The following is a 13,430-nucleotide window of genomic DNA, read 5'->3' as shown; positions in this document are numbered from 1 at the left end:
ACAGACCTTAGCCAGATCTTTTAAGTTCATGAGCTTCAGCTTCCACACCTATAAAATGGACATTTAGGGAGTTCCTTGGTAGTCTAATGGTTAGGGTTTGATGCTTTCCCTGCTGTGATTTTCATTGCATTTGACTTTGCAATTGTAATTCAATTTCTTAACTTTCTATTGTGTTCCATTTATTTATTTGGTCTTTCTTTACACCAGCACCACACTTTCACGATTGCTGTAGCTTTATAATGTCTTGAAAACAGGTAGTGTAAGTCACTCAACCTTCTTTCTCAGTCATTTTGCCTATTTGAAGTCCTTTGAATTTTCATTATAAACTTTAGAATCGGCTTGTAAGTTTCTTTTAAAAAAAAGAAAGAAAAGTCTGCTGGGATTTTGATTGGAATTACACATTATAGCTGAGACCAGTTTGGATAAAATTGACATCGTAACAAAATTAAGTCTTCCCATCCATTGATATACTATAGCTCTCCATTTATTGAGGTCTTCTCTAGTTTATGGCAGTAACATTTTGTAGCTTTTGGTGCACAGGATTTGCACATTTTGTCAGACTCTCCCCTAAGTATTTCATATGTTTTAATGATATTTTTAATTGCAACTTCTGATTGTTAATTGCTAGTATAGTGAAGTCAGCCCTCTTTTTTGGCTGCCCTGGGTCTTCACTGTTGAGCATGGGCTTTCTCTAGTTCCAGCGAGCAGGGGCTACTCTCTAATTGTGGCACACGCGCTTCTTGTTGTGGTGGCTTCTCTTGTGGAGCACAGGCTTTAGGGCGTGCAGGCTCAGTAGCTGTGGCAAAGAGGCTTAGTTGCCCCCCAGGTATGGGAATCTAAACTCCCCAACTAGAGGTCAAATCTGTGTCCCCTGTCTTGGCAGGTGGATTCTTAACCAGTGGACCACCAGGGAAGTCCCAATCAACTGATTTTTGTGTATTGTCCTTGTATCTTTAAACCTTGTTAAATGTACTAATTATTTCTAGGCGTTGCTTACTTTTGAAGATTCCAAAGGATTTTCAACAGAGATGGTCATGTCATCAGCAAATAAAGATAATTTTATTTCTTCCTTTCCAATGTTAATGCCATTTATTTCTTTTTCTTGCCTTATTGCACTACCTACACCCTCCAGTGCTGGAAAGAAGTAATGATAGTAGACATCTTTGCCTTGATCTCAGGGAGAAGCCCTCAGATTTTCACATTAATGTTAGCTGTAGGTTTTTCATGGATGCCCTTTATGAAGTTTAGAAAGTTCCTTTCTGTTTCTAGTTTGCTAAGAGTTTTTCTTTTTCCTTTTTTTCTTACCAGAAATGGATGTTTAGGAAATTCCTTGGCAGTCCAGTAGTTAGGATTCAGTGCTTTCACTACTGTGGGCTTGGGTTCACTCCCTGGTCAGGGAACCAGGATTCTGCAAGCCATGTGTCATGGCCAAAATATAAAATAAAAATAAATGGATGTTTAATTTTGTCAAATGCTTTTTCAGCATCTACTGAGATGATTACATTTTTTCCTTTTTAAAACTTTCAGTATGTAAATTACATTGAGTTAACATTCTGGAATAAATCCTACTTAGTGATGTTACATTTTAAAATGTGTCATTTGTTTCTATTTACTAAATTTTAAAAATAATTTTTGCATCTCTGTTCTCAGGGGCTCAACTCAGTTCAATTCAGTCACTCAGTTGTGTTCGACTCTTTGCAACCCCATGAATCACAGCATGCCACGCCTCCCTGTCCATAACCAACTCCCGGAGTCCACCCAAACCCATGTCCATCGAGTCGGTGATACCATCCAGCCATCTCATCCTCTGTCATCCCCTTCTCCTCCTGCCTCCAATCCCTCCCAATATCAGGGTCTTTTCCAGTGAGTCAGCTCTTCACATGAGGTGGCCAAAGTATTGGAGTTTCAGCTTCAATATCAGTCCTTCCAATGAACACCCAGGACTCATCTCTTCTAGGATGGACTGGTTGGATCTCCTTGCAGTCCAAGGGACTCTCAAGAGTCTTCTCCAACACCACAGTTCAAAAGCATCAATTCTTTGGTGCTCAGCTTTCTTCACAGTCCAACTCTCACATCCATACATGACCACTGGAAAAACCATAGCCTTGACTACACAGACCTTTGTTGGCAAAGTAATGTCTCTGCTTTTTAATAGGCTGTCTAGGTTGGTCACAACTTTCCTTCCAAGGAGTAAGCATCTTTTAATTTCATGGCTGCAAGAATTGATGCTTTTGAACTGTGGTGTTGGAGAAGACTCTTGAGAGTCCCTTGGACTGCAAGGAGATCCAACCAGTCCATTCTGAAGGAGATCAGCCCTGGGTGTTCGTTGGAAGGACTGATGCTAAAGCTGAAACTCCAATACTTTGGCCACCTCATGCGAAGAGTTGACTAATTGGAAAAGACCCTGATGCTGGGAGGGATTGGGGGCAGGAGGAGAAGGGGATGACAGAGGATGAGATGGCTGGATGGCATCACCGACTGGATGGACATAAGTTTGGGTGAACTCTGGGAGTTGGTGATGGACAGGGAGGCCTGGCGTGCTGTGATTCATGGGGTCACAGAGTCAGACACGACTGAGCGACTGAACTGAACTGAATCACCATCTGCAGTGATTTTGGAGCCCAGAAAAAAAAGTCAGCCATTGTTTCCACTGTTTCCCCATCTATTTCCCAAGAAGTGATGGGACCGGATGCCATGATCTTCGTTTTCTGAATGTTGAGCTTTAAGCCAACTTTTTCACTCTCCTTTTTCATTTTCATCAAGAGGCTCTTTAGTTCTTCTTCACTTTCTGCCATAAGGGTGGTGTCATCTGCATATCTGAGGTTATTGATATTTCTCCCGGCAATCTTGATTCCAGCTTGTGCTTCTTCCAGCCCAGTGTTTCTCATGATGTACTCTGCATAGAAGTTAAATAAGCAGGGTGACAATATACAGCCTTGACGTACTCCTTTTCCTATTTGGAACCAGGCTGGTGTTCCATGTCCAGTTCTAACTGTTGCTTCCTGACCTGCATACAGGTTTCTCAACAGGCAGGTCAGGTGGTCTGGTATTCCCATCTCTTTCAGAATTTTCCACAGTTTATTGTGATCCACACAGTCAAAGGCTTTGGCATAGTCAATAAAACAGAAATGGACGTTTTTCTGGAACTCTCTTTCTTTTTCGATGATCCAGTGGATGTTGGCAATTTGATCTCTGGTTCCTCTGCCTTTTCTAAAACCAGCTTGAACATCTGGAAGTTCACGGTTCATGTATTGCTGAAGCCTGGCTTGGAGAATTTAAAGCATTACTTTGTGAGATGAATGCAATTGTGCGGTATTTTGAGCATTCTTTGGCACTGCCTTTCTCTGGGATTGGAATGAAAACTGACCTTTTCCAGTCCTATTGCCACTGCTGAGTTTTCCAAATTTGCTGGCATATTGAGTGCAGCACTTTCACAGCATCATCTTTCAGGATTTGAAATAGTTCAACTGAAATTCCATCACCTCCACTAGCTTTTTTGTAGCTATTGATCTGTAATTTTCTTGTAACTCCTTTATTTTGATATGAGTGCAATTCTGGCCTCAGAATTAGTTGGGAAATACTCCCTTCACTGATTTTCTGAGTTTGTGTAGAAGTGCCATTTAAAAAAATTAAATGTATGGTAGAATTCAGCAGTAAAGCCACCTGAGACCAGAGTATTCTTTGGAAAAAGGTTTTCAAAATTCAAGTTCTTAAATATATTTAGGGTTTTTCAGGCTACCTATTTCCTCTTACCTGAGCTCTAGTAGTTTGTGACTTCCAAGGAAATTGTCCATTTCATCTGTATTGTCAAATTTATGGGCAAGATTCAGGACTTTCCTGGTGGTCCAGTGGTTAAGAATCTGCCATGCAATTCAGAAGACACCAGTTCGATCCCTGGTCAGGAAACAAAGATCTCAGGTGCTGCAGGGCAACTACGCCAGTATGGCGAAACTACTGAGCCTGCGTGCTCCAAGCCTGCACACTACAACTAGAGAGCCTGTGGGCCACAAGGAAGGTCCCAAGTGCTGCAACTAAATTTATGAGCAAAATTTTATTCATAATATTCCTTCATCCTTTTCATGTCTGTAGCATTTGTGGTTACGTCCGTTCTCGTACTTATTATCTTGTTTTTTTTTTGGCCAAGCCAAGGGGCATGCAGGCATGCAGGATCTCCCCACCAGGGATCGAACCCATGCCCCCTGCATTAGGAGCATGGAGCCTTGACCAGTGGACCACCAGGGAAGTTCTTTCATGTCTAATATTGGTAATTGGGTGTCCTCTCTTTTTTTTTCCTTGATAATGTATGACTTCAGTTTATCAATTTTATTCATCTTCACACAAAAAGAAACACTTTCTGGGGGCATTGAGTTTCTCCATTGTTTTTCTGTTTCCAGCTTCACTGATTTCTGCTATGATCTTTTTAACTCCCTTGTTTCTTACTTTGGGGTTAATTTTCTCTTCTTCTTTCCAATTTTCTTAAGGCAAAAGCTGAGGTCTTTGAAATCTTTTTTTCTTTATAATATAGGTGTTTGGTGTGTAAATTTCTCTCCAAGAAGTGCTTTAAGTGCCTCCCACAAATCTGGATATGTTTCACTCAGTTCAAAATTATTGATACTTCATATTTTCACTTTTCATCTTTGGTCTGTGGGTGGTTTTGAAGTATGTGCCTTCGTTTCCTAATATTTAGGGGACTTTCCAGATATCTGTTTTATTTTTTTTAGAGTATCTTAATGTTTGTTTATTCTGGCTGTGCTGGGTCTTTGTTGCTGCTTGCAGGCTATGTCTAGCTGCGGCGCAGGGCCTTCTCTTTGCACTGGCTTCTCTTGCTGCGGAGCACAGGCTCCAGGGTGTGCAGGCCTCAGTAGTTGTGGCTCATGGGCTCAGCAGCCCTGGTGTACGGGCTTAGTCATTGCGTGGCATGTGGGATCTTCCCAGACCAGGGATCAAATCCATTTCCCCCACATTGCAAGGCAGATTCTTAACCACTGTACCACCAGGGGAGTCCCTCTGTTTTATATTTCTAATTTAAATCATTTTGATCAGAGAACATGCTTTGTTTGATTGGCATTGTTTTAAACTTACTGAGACTTGTTTTACTGTCCAGAATGTGGTCTACCTTGTAAATGTCTAGTGGGCACTTAGAAACAATATGTTGTTGGGTGGAGTATCTATAAATATCAATTAGGTCAAATTATTCATTGGTATTGTTCAATTTTCTATGTCCTTACTGACTTTTTAAATGTTCTATCAATTACTAAAAGAGAGATGATAAAACAGTTGTGCTTGCTAAGTCTCTTCAGTCGTGTCTGACTCTGTGCGACCCCGTAGATGGCAGCCCACCAGGCTCCCCTGTCCCTGGGATTCTCCAGGCAAGAAGACAAATGTGGGTTTTTATATTTGGTTTTAGTTTCACATATTTTTGAAGCTATTTAAAAAGTAATTTTTAAATTGTTACACAATTTTTAAAGGTTACTTTCCATTTACAGTTATTACGAAACATTGGCTGTATTCCTCATGTTGTACAATCCACCCTTGAGCATACCTTACACCCAAGAGTCTGTGCCTCCCACTCCCCCACCCCTACCCTGACCCTCCACCTTCACTGGTAACTGCTATTAACTCTTGTACCTGTGAGTCTGAGAAGCTCTTTTTGAAAGTACATAAACATTAGGTTATGCCCTTTTAATGAACTGACCTCTTTATTATTATAAAATAGCTGTTTTTATCCCTTGTGAAATACTTGGCTTTGAAATCTATTTCATCTAATATTATTCTAATCACACTGCCTCTCTTCCAATTAGTGTTAGCATGCTATATCTTCTTCCATCGTTCTATTTTTTTCATCATTCTATTTTTAATGTATTTGTTTCTTTGAAATGGGTTTCTTGTAAGTAGAATATAGTTGGGTCTTGCTTTTTTAATCACATTAATATTTGCCTTTAAATTGCAATGCTTAAACCATTTACATTCATTTTATTATTATCTACTTATTTATGGTTGCATTGGGTCTTCGCTGCTGCCTGTGGGCTTTCTGCACTTTCGGTGCACAGGCCTCTCGCTGCCGTGGTTTCTCTTGTTGCAGAGCATAGGCTTTAGTGAGCATGAGCTTAGTCGTTGCGGCATACGGGCTTTACTTGCTTCACGGCAGGTGGAATCTTCCCAGACTAGGCACTGAAGCTATGTTCCCTCATTGGCAGGCTAATGCCTACCCACTGTACCATCAGGGAAGTCCTTAAACAATTTACACTTAATATGATTACCATCTTTCTATTGTTTTCTATCTGTCCCATCTGTTCTTCGGAGAAGGCGATGGCACCCCACTCCAGTACTCTTGCCTGGAAAATCCCATGGACGGAGGAGGCTGGTGGGCTGCAGTCCATGGGGTCGCGAAGAGGCGGACACGACCGAGCGACTTCACTTTCACTTTTCGCTTTCATGCATTGGAGAAAGAAATGGCAACCCACGCCAGTGTTCTTGCCTGGAGAATCCCAGGGACGGGGGAGCTTGGTGGGCTGCCGTATATGGGGTCACACAGAGTCGGACACGACTGAAACGACTTAGCGGCAGCAGCAAGCAGGCCTCATTCAGGGTCTTCATTCTCCTACCAGTAATCGAACCTGCGCCCCCTGCGGTGCAAGCGTGAAGTTCTGGCCACTGGACCACCAGGGAAGTCCCAGATTTTATTATGTTTTATTGTTCTTCAATCTTTCTGTGTTTTTGCTGTTTTGAGCAAGTCGTTACTCATTCCATTTCCTCTTCTTCCTTGCTATTTTGAAAGTTCTATTAATACTATACTTCTCCATTCCTTTGATAGTCATCTTCTTTTCCAGCACTGATAATCAAATATGTATTTCTTTACCATTATTTGAAAATATACCAATTATTTCTTTCATTAATGTGTTTTATTTCCTGTCACTTCCACCTCAATAAAAGAGACCTTTAGAATTCCTTTCCTTTCCTCTTTCACTCTGCTTCTGATTCCTAGGTTTTGCTGAAATAGTATGTTTATGGTTCTAGATATAATTAGATGCCTATCAGTCTCCATAAACATTTAACAGTATAATATTTTACCAGATTTGTTGCTCACTCTGTATTCTTTCTCCTTTTCATCTTCCCCAATCTTGACTTCTCTGTTCTCTAACCAAAATTTTCTTGAGTATTTTCCTCAGGTGAGAAATGGAATTAATATGCCCTCTGAATCTTTTACATCTCCATGTATCTTTCTTTTGCACTAACAGTTGGATGCTTCCTCAGCTGCGGTATGAGATTCCAGGGTAGCCATCCCTTTCTCTCAGTATATATGCACTGTTAGATGTCAGTGCTGCAGATGAAAAGTCCTGTATCAATCTGATTCTTTTTGCTTTGCAGGTAACTTGTTCTTTCTGTCTAGATACTTGAAAATGTCTTCCTTTAATCTTGGAATTCAGGAGTTCCAAGCGTAGATGTCTCCCTTCTCTTTTTTGTATCTTCCTGGGTGCCCTTTCAGTCTGTAAGTCACAACTTTCTTCGGGTCAGCAAAATATCCTATTTTAAAATTATTGCCTCTCCTTCTTTTATGCCTTTTTTCTTTGGAACTAATATACTTGAATGTTAGGATTACTGGGTCTGTTCTCCAAGTCTCATATTTTCCTCATTATTTCCATTTCTTTGTATTATTTGCTCTGTGCTTTGAAATATTTTTCCACTTGTTCTGCCAAGCCACTAATCTGAGTCCCAGCGGTGAACAGACTTCTTTCTTTCAATAAATATGCTGATTCTTGTTGTTGTTGTTGAAAATAATAGTTTTAGTTTCAGAAAGTACATTTTTAGTACACTCCTTGAATCTTTTTAGCTGCTCCTAATATTTCCTTGAGTTGTCACATACCTCTTCAGTGGTTCCTGCACTGTCTGGTGGAAAAGACCGGCTGTAATGATCTCACTCCTGCAGGGCCAAAGCCTTCTGAGTCATCTCTTACAGTATGCCCACCGACCTGACCTCTGCTCCAGGGCTCTCCAAAGCTGCTCTCCAGGCTCCTGCGTGGTGAGAATGGGGAAACTCCCCACCTGTCTCCACACCAGGCCTTCAGACTAATGCCAGGTCCAAGCCTACACTTGCATACCCTGCCCACTAGCCCCAGCAGCAATATTGCTAAAGAGAGCAAAGTGTTCAGAGATGGGAGTAAAAAATTCCCTTAGAACGGTGGTTCTCAAATTCAAGCATGCATTAGAATCATCTCCAGGGCTTGAAATATGGATGGTTGAATCATATCCCAGGAATTTCTGATTCATGTGGTCTGGGGTGGGGCTTAAGAATTTGCATTACTAACCAGTTCCCAGAGAACGCTATTACTGCTGATCCAGGAACCACAAAGTGACAACCACTGTGTTAGAATATACCAATCCAAGCCCTCCTCCTTCATCTTCTTCAAAATGATACTGTTTTGGGGGGCACGGAAAGTAATCCAGTTCCAGGGAGGTATCATCCCCTCCTCTTATATTGGGTTCTCCCATTTGTTCTTAATACCAACACTTGTACACAGCTGGGCTCTATCCAGGCCACCTCCTCCACCAAGGTTACAAGTAAATTTAGTTAATTTCTACTGACAGTTCCTTCCATCATATTTATGCACTGCATTTTATATATCTCTTGGACATTTGAAGTGAAATGAAGTCGCTCAGTAGTGTCCTACCCTTCACGACCCCATGGACTGTAGCCTACCAGGCTCCTCCATCCATGGGATTTTCCAGGCAAGAGTACTGGAGTAGGCTGCCATTTCCTTCTCCAGGGGATCTTCCCAATCCAGGGATCAAACCCGGGTCTCCCGCACTGCAGACAAGACGCTTTACCATCTGAGCCACCAGAGAAGCCCTCCTTGGACATTTATTTTGGAATGTGGACCATTTTAAAGCCTTTATTAAATTTGTTACAATATTGCTTCTGCTCTATGATTTGGTTTTCCAGCTGCAAGGCATGTGGGATCTTAGCTCCCCGAGCAGGGATCAAACCTACAACACTTGCCCTGGAAGGCAAAGCCAGCCACTGGAGCACCAGGGAAGTCCCTGTAGGGACATTTAGTATGGGCCTGAGGAGCCTGGGGTTCTCTTTGGGATTTCCTAGGAACTAGTTCTTAAGACATATTTAATTTTACTAAATTTACTAAGAGCAGCCAGAAGTTCTCCAGGATAGCTAGACTTGGAGTCATTTACATGTTTACCATCAGTGCCTGAGATTTTCTCACATATTAAGAGCAGGAGATATTTAACTTAACTTTGTATATAAACAGCCAGTTGTTCCATTTGTTGAAAAAGACTAATTTCTCCACTGTTTTGCCTTTGCAACTTTGTCAAAAACCAATTGATCCTATATGTGTGGATCTATTTCTGGACTCTGATTTCTGTCCCATTGATCTATTACCATGCTAATACCATACTGTCTTTCTGGCTTTCTCTAGTTGCAGCCAGCAGGGGTTACTCTCTAGCCGCGGTGGCTCCTCTTGTTGCAGAACACAAGCTCCAGGCATGCAGGCTTCAGTAGTTGCGGCGCGTGGGCTCACTAGTTGTGTTGCACAGGCCTAGCTGCTCCGAAGCATGTGGGATCTTCCTAGATCAAACCCATGTCCTCTGCATTGTCAGGCAGATTCTTAACCACTGGGCCACCAGGGAAGTCCCTCCACATGAATTTTTGAATCAACTGTTAATTTCTACAAAAATTATGCTAGGATTTTGATTGAGATTACACTGACTTTCTAGATCAGTTTGAGGAGAACTGATACCTCAGCAATACTGTGTCTTTCAATCCATAAACATGGTATACCTCTCCATTTAATCTTGCTTCATTTCTCTTAGCAATGTAGTTTTTGGTGTATAGAATTCCCACATCTTTTGTCAGAGTTGTCCCTAAGTATTTCATTTTGGGTGATATTGTAAATGATACTGTCTTTTCACTCCAACTTCCAATAGTCTGTTGCTAGCAGCAGTATATAGGAAATTAATTTCTGAATTTAGTATCTTGTGTTTTGTAATCTTGCTAAACTAGGTCTATTAATAGCAGCATTTTGCAGCTTCATCAGAATGTTCTACATAGATGATTCTATTACCTGAAAACAGAGACGATTTTTCTTTTTCCTTTCCAATTGCTATGTCCTCTATTTTTCTCGCCTGATTGCCTGGGTAGAACCTCTAGCACAACTTTAAATAGAATGAGTGAATGCGGACATCTTTGCCTTGCCCCTGATTTAGAGAGAAGGATATGCGTAGATGAGCTTTTCATCAGCTTTATTCAAATATAATTCACATACCATTCAGTTTATCTACTTTAAAAGGATAGAAATTAACAGTTTTAGTACATTCACAGATTTGTGCAACCATCACCAGAATTCATTAATTTTAGTACATTTTCATCACTGTCTCAAAAAATCTTGTACCCATTCCCTTTTTGGGCAGTTTTTTTCTAAAGTGGCTGCACCAGGTTATAATCCCACCAGAAGTGAAGGAGGCTCTAATTTCTCCACATCCTCAGGAACACCTGCTATTTCTCTTTTTAATTATAGCCATCTTAGTGGGTATGAAGTGTTATCTTGCTCCCTGATAACTGATGATGTTGACCATTTCGTCATGGGCTTACTAGCCATGTATGTATCTTCTTGGGAGAAATGTCTGTTCAGATCCCTTGTCCTTTTTTTTGGCTGCACCATGTCTTAGTTGAAGCAAGCAGAATCTTCATTCTTGGTTGTGGCACGCAGGATCTTTAGTTGCAGCGTGTCGGATCTAGTTCCCTGGCCAGGGATCTAACCCAGGCCTTTTGCACTGGGAACGCAAAGTCTTAGCCACTGGACCACTAGGGAAGTCCCAATTCTCACCCATTTTTAAAGTGAGTTATTTGTCTTTTATTACTGAGTTGTAAGAATTTTTTGCCTACTCTAGACGTAAGTCCCTCTCAGATATATGACTGCAAATGTCTTCTTCTGTTCTTTAGGCTGTATTTTCACCTCCTTGATGCACAAACTTTGAAGTATAAAATTTTAAAATTTTGCCAAGAAAAAGAAAAATTATCTATTTTTTCTTCGGTTGCTTGTGCTTTGGTGTCATACCTAAGAAGTCTTTGCCTACCCCAAGCTCACAAAGATTTACTCCTCTACTTTCTTCCCAGAGTTTCAGTTTTAGCTCTTACATTTTGTAGCTCAGGTGGTAAGGAATCCGCCCTACATGCAGGAAACCTCGGTTTGATTTCCAGGGTTGGGAAGATCCCCTGGAGAAGGGACAGGCTACCCACTCCAGTATTCTTTGGCTTCTGTGGTGGCTCAGAGAGTAAAAGAATCTGGGTGCAATGTGGGAGACGTGGGTTCGATCCCAGGACTGGGAAGATCCCCTGGAGGTGGGCAAGGCTCCCGTATTCTTGCCTGGAGAATCCCCAGGGACAGAGGAGCCTGGCGGGCTACAGTCTATGAAGTCACAAAAAGTCGGACACGACTAAGCACAGCACAGCTCTTACATTTAGTTCTATGACCTGAGTTAACTTTTGTGTATAATGTGACAAAGGGGTTAAACTCTGAGCATGGATATCCAGTTGTCCCAGCATCGTTTATTGAAAAAGACTATTCTTTCCCCTAATGAATTGTCTTGGCATCGTTGCTGAAAACCAATTAAGTGCAAATGTGAGGGTTTATTTCTAGATTCTCAGTCTGTTCCATTGACCTGCATGTCTATTCTGTAGCCCACACTGTCTTGATTACTGGAGCTTTGCAGTCATCAAAGCTTCCTTTGTAACTGAAGTTCCGTTCAGGACATGGCCCTGTCTCAGCATTGATGTGTGACAGTATGTAGCAAAAGGGAACAGCACCACAACACCTCCAGTTGACAGTAAAAACACTTAAACCTCTGAGCCAACTTTAAAATGTATATGGTAACAAGAAAGAGCTAAAAATAACAGGCTACAAACTAAGGAATGTGCAAGCTCATTATGCTGGCACCAGAGAATTTGCTAAAAATTCTCTGGTGAACTTCAGGAAAATCTCAAAACTAGGCCATCAGACTACCAGATTCTTCTAACAGGTGGAAACTGGATCTCAAGAACTAAAAGATTATCAGTGTAGAAAAGAAAGCACAGAACTATTGCATTGGGGGGATAAAATTAAAGAGATGGTGGCTTATACAAACCAATGATATTCCTCTTTAGAACTAAATACATCCTCTGCTTAAGAGACACTTTCATGACCTTGTTAAGAATCTGAACTTCGCCCAGCCTCAGCTGCCTTATTTGTAAAGTAAGGGTTTTAAAAATCTACCTACAGACCGAGGTTGTACCAGACAAATTCCTGTGCTGGCCTCTCAACTCTAAGAAGGAAAATTCTATGACAGTTGGAATGCTAATGCTAAACCAGGGTCTGTAAGAGAATTGCCACCTTACACAAAACCCAATCGGCAAGGTCCTTCACTCAACATTAAAAAAAAAAAAAAGAAAAGAAAACCTCTAAAAAAGAGATGAATCATGGTGAGATGTGGGGAATGGGAGGGAGGCTCAAGAGAGAGGGGATATATGTATACATATAGCTGATTCACGTTGTTGTACAGCAAAAACTAACAGAAACACTGTAAAGCAATTACACTCTAATTTTTAAAAAATTTTTTTAAAGATTTAAAAAATTCAAGGGTCTTCCCTGGTGGTCTGGTGGCTAAGACTCCATGCTCCCAATGCAGGGGTCCTAGGTTCAATCCCTGGTTGGGGAACTAGATCCCAAATGCTACAGCTAAAGATTCTGAATGCTGCAAATAAGACCTGGCGTAGCCAAATAAATAAATAAATTTATTTTTTAAAAATGCAAAAAGAAAAAAAGAGATGAATAAACTAAGCACCCCAACTCTGTACCTCACCTCCCCCACTACCATCCTAGGTTATCAATCCATTCTCTCTGCTATTCCCATTCTAGCTCCCAGGGGTACATCACTTCCCCCTTTAAAGCTCTGGTCCTTTGTTTCCCTTGGCACAGTTAAGATGGGTTAGGAGCTCCCAAGGATGTTAGTATACATTTTAAGGGTACATGAATACATCCAGTATCAATGAACACACCTGTGCCTAGGTTGTGGTTTCTAAACGCCACTCTCCACTAAAAGGCTCCACTAATCAGGGCTCCTTGCAGATTGCAAGACTGGGCAGAGAAAGGACAAGGTTTTTGCTGTGCCAGAAACAAAAGCTGTGTGTTTTTAAGACATGTCTAAAGGACATGGGAGCCAGATAAAAGGAGCTCTCTGTGGTCAAACTGGGACAATTTCAGCATTAAAAAATAAGTAAATATATAAATGGATTAGAAATTACTGAATAAAACAAGGGTCCATGTTGAAAAAATATAGACGACTAAATGAGTAAGGAGAAGGGAGGGCTCTTCTTTATAGTCCCATACAAATCCCAAATTGTTAAAGTGGAGGGAGTGTTGGAGTTACAAAAGTACCATTTG

The sequence above is a fragment of the Ovis canadensis genome, chromosome 3 (genome assembly GCF_042477335.2).
Source record: "Ovis canadensis isolate MfBH-ARS-UI-01 breed Bighorn chromosome 3, ARS-UI_OviCan_v2, whole genome shotgun sequence".
Taxonomy (NCBI): domain Eukaryota; kingdom Metazoa; phylum Chordata; class Mammalia; order Artiodactyla; family Bovidae; genus Ovis; species Ovis canadensis.
This window is presented reverse-complemented; position numbering follows the sequence as displayed.